General features: G+C 42.1%; 1 non-coding gene across 1 annotated transcript; it reads left to right on the plus strand.

Annotated features, from left to right (window-relative positions):
• The first annotated feature begins 4,391 nt into the window (after positions 1-4,391).
• LOC143306245 (small subunit ribosomal RNA) lies at positions 4,392-6,314 on the plus strand. The gene has a single exon (XR_013063696.1). It is a non-coding gene; the product is annotated as a small subunit ribosomal RNA (ribosomal RNA).
• The last annotated feature ends 1,186 nt before the right edge of the window (positions 6,315-7,500 follow it).

The raw sequence follows: 7,500 nt of genomic DNA on the forward strand, positions 1-7,500 counted from the left end.
AAAGTTCGTTATTTTGGCTAAACGGAGCGAAAATCTGCATTTATACCATCACGGACGTTAGTTTAATAGCGTTTAACGATGGATCCACGGTACAGAATGCAAAAATATGATTGTTAAAATTTTCGACTAATCGGTTCTAAGAGGCGAAGCAATACGCCGCTGGGACTTTGAAATATTTCGGAGCGCACCTAAAGTTCGTTATTTTGGCTAAACGGAGCGAAAATCTGCATTTATACCATCACGGACGTTAGTTCAATAGCGTTTAACGATCGATCCACGGTACAGAATGCAAAAATATGATTGTTAAAATTTTCGACTAATCGGTTCTAAGAGGCGAAGCAATACGCCGCTGGGACTTTGAAATATTTCGGAGCGCACCTAAAGTTCGTTATTTTGGCTAAACGGAGCGAAAATCTGCATTTATACCATCACGGACGTTAGTTTAATAGCGTTTAACGATGGATCCACGGTACAGAATGCAAAAATATGATTGTTAAAATTTTCGACTAATCGGTTCGAAGAGGCGAAGCAATACGCCGCTGGGACTTTGAAATATTTCGGAGCGCACCTAAAGTTCGTTATTTTGGCTAAACGGAGCGAAAATCTGCATTTATACCATCACGGACGTTAGTTCAATAGCGTTTAACGATCGATCCACGGTACAGAATGCAAAAATATGATTGTTAAAATTTTCGACTAATCGGTTCTAAGAGGCGAAGCAATACGCCGCTGGGACTTTGAAATATTTCGGAGCGCACCTAAAGTTCGTTATTTTGGCTAAACGGAGCGAAAATCTGCATTTATACCATCACGGACGTTAGTTTAATAGCGTTTAACGATGGATCCACGGTACAGAATGCAAAAATATGATTGTTAAAATTTTCGACTAATCGGTTCTAAGAGGCGAAGCAATACGCCGCTGGGACTTTGAAATATTTCGGAGCGCACCTAAAGTTCGTTATTTTGGCTAAACGGAGCGAAAATCTGCATTTATACCATCACGGACGTTAGTTCAATAGCGTTTAACGATCGATCCACGGTACAGAATGCAAAAATATGATTGTTAAAATTTTCGACTAATCGGTTCTAAGAGGCGAAGCAATACGCCGCTGGGACTTTGAAATATTTCGGAGCGCACCTAAAGTTCGTTATTTTGGCTAAACGGAGCGAAAATCTGCATTTATACCATCACGGACGTTAGTTCAATAGCGTTTAACGATCGATCCACGGTACAGAATGCAAAAATATGATTGTTAAAATTTTCGACTAATCGGTTCTAAGAGGCGAAGCAATACGCCGCTGGGACTTTGAAATATTTCGGAGCGCACCTAAAGTTCGTTATTTTGGCTAAACGGAGCGAAAATCTGCATTTATACCATCACGGACGTTAGTTTAATAGCGTTTAACGATCGATCCACGGTACAGAATGCAAAAATATGATTGTTAAAATTTTCGACTAATCGGTTCTAAGAGGCGAAGCAATACGCCGCTGGGACTTTGAAATATTTCGGAGCGCACCTAAAGTTAGTTATTTTGGCTAAACGGAGCGAAAATCTGCATTTATACCATCACGGACGTTAGTTTAATAGCGTTTAACGATCGATCCACGGTACAGAATGCAAAAATATGATTGTTAAAATTTTCGACTAATCGGTTCTAAGAGGCGAAGCAATACGCCGCTGGGACTTTGAAATATTTCGGAGCGCACCTAAAGTTCGTTATTTTGGCTAAACGGAGCGAAAATCTGCATTTATACCATCACGGACGTTAGTTTAATAGCGTTTAACGATGGATCCACGGTACAGAATGCAAAAATATGATTGTTAAAATTTTCGACTAATCGGTTCTAGGAGGCGAAGCAATACGCCGCTGGGACTTTGAAATATTTCGGAGCGCACCTAAAGTTCGTTATTTTGGCTAAACGGAGCGAAAATCTGCATTTATACCATCACGGACGCTAGTTTAATAGCGTTTAACGATCGATCCACGGTACAGAATGCAAAAATATGATTGTTAAAATTTTCGACTAATCGGTTCTTAGAGGCGAAGCAATACGCCGCTGGGACTTTGAAATATTTCGGAGCGCACCTAAAGTTCGTTATTTTGGCTAAACGGAGCGAAAATCTGCATTTATACCATCACGGACGTTAGTTTAATAGCGTTTAACGATGGATCCACGGTACAGAATGCAAAAATATGATTGTTAAAATTTTCGACTTATCGGTTCTAAGAGGCGAAGCAATACGCCGCTGGGACTTTGAAATATTTCGGAGCGCACCTAAAGTTCGTTATTTTGGCTAAACGGAGCGAAAATCTGCATTTATACCATCACGGACGTTAGTTCAATAGCGTTTAACGATCGATCCACGGTACAGAATGCAAAAATATGATTGTTAAAATTTTCGACTAATCGGTTCTAAGAGGCGAAGCAATACGCCGCTGGGACTTTGAAATATTTCGGAGCGCACCTAAAGTTCGTTATTTTGGCTAAACGGAGCGAAAATCTGCATTTATACCATCACGGACGCTAGTTTAATAGCGTTTAACGATCGATCCACGGTACAGAATGCAAAAATATGATTGTTAAAATTTTCGACTAATCGGTTCTAAGAGGCGAAGCAATACGCCGCTGGGACTTTGAAATATTTCGGAGCGCACCTAAAGTTCGTTATTTTGGCTAAACGGAGCGAAAATCTGCATTTATACCATCACGGACGTTAGTTTAATAGCGTTTAACGATGGATCCACGGTACAGAATGCAAAAATATGATTGTTAAAATTTTCGACTTATCGGTTCTGGATCACTGAAAAATCAAAAAAAATTATTAATTTTGATTAATTAAATTACATATGTAGTTTTATATTGTTATAGTCTCGTATTTGTTAATGTTTTGTCGTAAGAAAATGCAAAAATATCGTTTTAATATTTTCGTCTCATCGGTTCTGGATCGCTGAAAAATCAAAAAAAAATATTAATTTTGATTAATTAAATTACAAATGGAGTTTTATATTGCTATAGTCGCTTATTTGTTAATGTTTTACCGTAAGAAAATGCAAAAATATCGTTTTAATATTTTCATCTCATCGGTTCTGGGCGGTTTTAAAATTTTTTAAAATATTAATTAAACCCATGATTTACATGAGAATGTGAATTTATTATGTCCTGCATGTTAATTTATTAATTTTCATGTATAGAACGTTATAAAATGAAAGGATATGTTCGACGATATTTTCAGTCTAAGTTTTACCGTGCCGGCGGGATGGTACGCTCTCACGGCGGTTTGCACAGGCATACGCCTGGGCGTAAGCCCATGCGTCGCCGACCTAGCGGCCGGCCGTTCGGTATTTATAGGAAGGCACTTTCGGTTCGCTCGGACCGGTCGGGAGTAGCGTCGAGCGTGTGGCTCTTTTATGACTTCGGTTGAAAAGCAGTCTACCGCTCCTCGAGAATATACTTTCTCGACTATTCTCGTTCCGGTTTTCCGTTGCGGATTATTATTAATCTCCACACAGCATTACCACGGGTCGGTGTCTAAGACCGAATGGCCCATATGTGGTGAGCCTTGTAATATAAGGCTGGTGACCTGTATGCACTTATAAATGTTGCATACTTGTACAAACTGAGCATCAACTGTCTGTAACCAAAATTTGTTAAAACTGAAAAAGTTATAAGATTGTATAAAATTTTTGAACCAAGAAAGTAGTGTTAGACGAAAATTCGTTCTATCACTTTTAGAAGGGAGACTGTTTGGAAATATTTAAAGTATAAAATACACAAAAGTCCACTGAATTATGAACAAAATTACGTCCCTGAATTTAAGAAAAGTCAAGAGGTGTCAGAAATAAAATCCTCTCTGATACGTTCAGAGAGGAAAATAAGTATGGAGAGAGGAGTAAAAATGAAAGAAGTTTTAAGGCTGGGGAAACTTCTAAAGGAGAGAGATTCCAACATATCTAATATGTACATTTAAAGCAAGTCCAAGGAACTCTCTCCGTTAATGTTTGAAAAGGTGTGTGCAGATGGAGGAGAAATGTATAAAGTACAGAGACGAGGTTGGTGGGCCCGCTCTAATGATAAAGATTATAAAATTTGGTGGCAAAATGACCAGCATGATCACTGTACGCGCTTTCTCGATTTGTATAGCATGCCACTGTCCGCGCTATCTTTTATTATATTGTCCAGCGTGTGTGGTCTACGTGCTTGCACGATGGATGCACGGCGTGAAAGTGATTTTCGTGCTTTATGAGAGGAGGAGGAGAATATTTGGCCTCTATAAGAGGTACAAAATTTATGAAATGTGTGTTACATACAAAAGAGAAATGGCTTAACGTCGATCGGTCTTACAGGGAGGGCCGACGACGAAAATTTAAATTTACAATAATAACTAAGCTCCCTGGTTGATCCTGCCAGTAGTCATATGCTTGTCTCAAAGATTAAGCCATGCATGTCTAAGTACATACCGAATTAAGGTGAAACCGCGAATGGCTCATTAAATCAGTTTTGGTTTCTTAGATCGTACAAAACATTACTTGGATAACTGTGGTAATTCTAGAGCTAATACATGCAAACCAGAATTCCACCCAGAGATGGGAGGAATGCTTTTATTAGATCAAAACCAATCGGTGGCGGACGGCTTGTCCGTTCGTCCATCGTCGGCTTTGGTGACTCTGAATAACTTTGTGCTGATCGTATGGTCATCTAGCACCGACGACGGATCTTTCAAATGTCTGCCTTATCAACTGTCGATGGTAGGTTCTACGCCTACCATGGTTGTAACGGGTAACGGGGAATCAGGGTTCGATTCCGGAGAGGGAGCCTGAGAAACGGCTACCACATCCAAGGAAGGCAGCAGGCGCGCAAATTACCCACTCCCGGCACGGGGAGGTAGTGACGAAAAATAACGATACGGGACTCATCCGAGGCCCCGTAATCGGAATGAGTACACTTTAAATCCTTTAACGAGGATCCATTGGAGGGCAAGTCTGGTGCCAGCAGCCGCGGTAATTCCAGCTCCAATAGCGTATATTAAAGTTGTTGCGGTTAAAAAGCTCGTAGTTGAATCTGTGTGTCACAGTGTCGGTTCACCGCTCGCGGTGTTTAACTGGCATTATGTGGTACGTCCTACCGGTGGGCTTAGCTCCTCGCGGGCGGTCCAACTAATATCCCATCGCGGTGCTCTTCACTGAGTGTCGAGGTGGGCCGGTACGTTTACTTTGAACAAATTAGAGTGCTCAAAGCAGGCTACCTTCGCCTGAATACTCTGTGCATGGAATAATGGAATAGGACCTCGGTTCTATTTTGTTGGTTTTCGGAACCCCGAGGTAATGATTAATAGGGACAGATGGGGGCATTCGTATTGCGACGTTAGAGGTGAAATTCTTGGATCGTCGCAAGACGGACAGAAGCGAAAGCATTTGCCAAAAATGTTTTCATTAATCAAGAACGAAAGTTAGAGGTTCGAAGGCGATCAGATACCGCCCTAGTTCTAACCATAAACGATGCCAGCTAGCGATCCGCCGAAGTTCCTCCGATGACTCGGCGGGCAGCTTCCGGGAAACCAAAGCTTTTGGGTTCCGGGGGAAGTATGGTTGCAAAGCTGAAACTTAAAGGAATTGACGGAAGGGCACCACCAGGAGTGGAGCCTGCGGCTTAATTTGACTCAACACGGGAAACCTCACCAGGCCCGGACACCGGAAGGATTGACAGATTGATAGCTCTTTCTTGATTCGGTGGGTGGTGGTGCATGGCCGTTCTTAGTTGGTGGAGCGATTTGTCTGGTTAATTCCGATAACGAACGAGACTCTAGCCTGTTAAATAGACGTAACTTATGGTATCTCGAAGGCCCCCGACTTCGGTCGGTGGGTTTTTACTACCAACGTACAAACAAATCTTCTTAGAGGGACAGGCGGCTTCTAGCCGCACGAGATTGAGCAATAACAGGTCTGTGATGCCCTTAGATGTTCTGGGCCGCACGCGCGCTACACTGAAGGAATCAACGTGTTTTCCCTGGCCGAAAGGCCCGGGTAACCCGCTGAACCTCCTTCGTGCTAGGGATTGGGGCTTGCAATTATTCCCCATGAACGAGGAATTCCCAGTAAGCGCGAGTCATAAGCTCGCGTTGATTACGTCCCTGCCCTTTGTACACACCGCCCGTCGCTACTACCGATTGAATGATTTAGTGAGGTCTTCGGACTGGTGCGCGGCAATGTCTCGGCATTGCCGATGTTACCGGGAAGATGACCAAACTTGATTATTTAGAGGAAGTAAAAGTCGTAACAAGGTTTCCGTAGGTGAACCTGCGGAAGGATCATTAACAAATTAAAAATACAAGAGAAAACCTAACTGAATGGATCATTGATAAAGCGATATAAAAGTTTATTGAGCTCGGACCAAAAATTATACAAAACGAGAAAGATATAATAAATAATACCATATACATGACACAAAACACATAAATCTCGGGTTCGAGCCAATAAGAAACAAATACCAAAACGCTGCGATGCGGTAAAATTACACCGACACGGTTACGTGCGGAGGTCGCTTTGATTACTCATCGCGTTTCTCCCGTCCGTTCGGAACCGCCGGCAAAAAAACTGTGCGACCAACGGCGCCAAAGAGCACGACGCCGGACCATTTCTCTCTGGCTGATGTGAATGGAAGTAAAAGACGCTTGCGTGAGGTCTCTCGACCTTTATCTCTCTAACTTATACTTATGGGTCGTCGTCTACTTGATCGGGTACAAACAAGTCGTAAGAAACAAACAAACAAACCACAAAAATACAAGTCGTAAAAAAACAAACTTCTGTTGGTTAACCTACAATATGAAGGATCGAAATGAAAGAAGGATCATATTATTACAAACCGAAAGTGAAGGATCATTAAAATTGAAATACAATATATATAAATATATAAATGTACCCGTCGTTGCGACACCCTAGTTAAATGGAAAGATATAAAAAAGAGAGAAAAGGAATACAGATGACCCGCCGTCTGATCTTTGCTAAATGATCTGGCATCACCGGAGTTTTTTTGGTCCGTGTTGCGTTCGCTCTATTCGAAATGAAACTCGCGGAGGCGAAGAATTGTTAAAAGTTTACGAAGCGTCTAGGAGTGGTTAAAACTGAGAGAGTTGAAACTACGATGTATTAGAACGAGCAACCGTCGAAACTTTGTTTTCGCGACGTTCTTTTCGTCGCTCTCGTCCCCACGCTCCTACGCTTTGGTTGTTTCTTTGCCATCCGTGTTGCGATAAAAAGATTTCTCCATTGTCCAAAAAGGACGGATCGAGATTCCTCTTTCAAGAGGGAGAGAGAGGTACTTGCGGGTAACCTGGAATCTACGAAACACGCACCGTGGTAAGATTCGTGCGTCCGCCTGATCGATGTGTGTTGTTTACGGACCGGCTGAGAAGCGACGATAGCGAGTCTTTGAAAAACTATGTGTCCATTAGTTAGACCGATCGTCGCCGGCCGTGTGTCTGTTCGAATCTCGCAACCCAC

Source organism: Osmia lignaria, unplaced genomic scaffold (genome assembly GCF_051020975.1).
Source record: "Osmia lignaria lignaria isolate PbOS001 unplaced genomic scaffold, iyOsmLign1 scaffold0003, whole genome shotgun sequence".
Taxonomy (NCBI): Eukaryota; Metazoa; Arthropoda; class Insecta; order Hymenoptera; family Megachilidae; genus Osmia; species Osmia lignaria.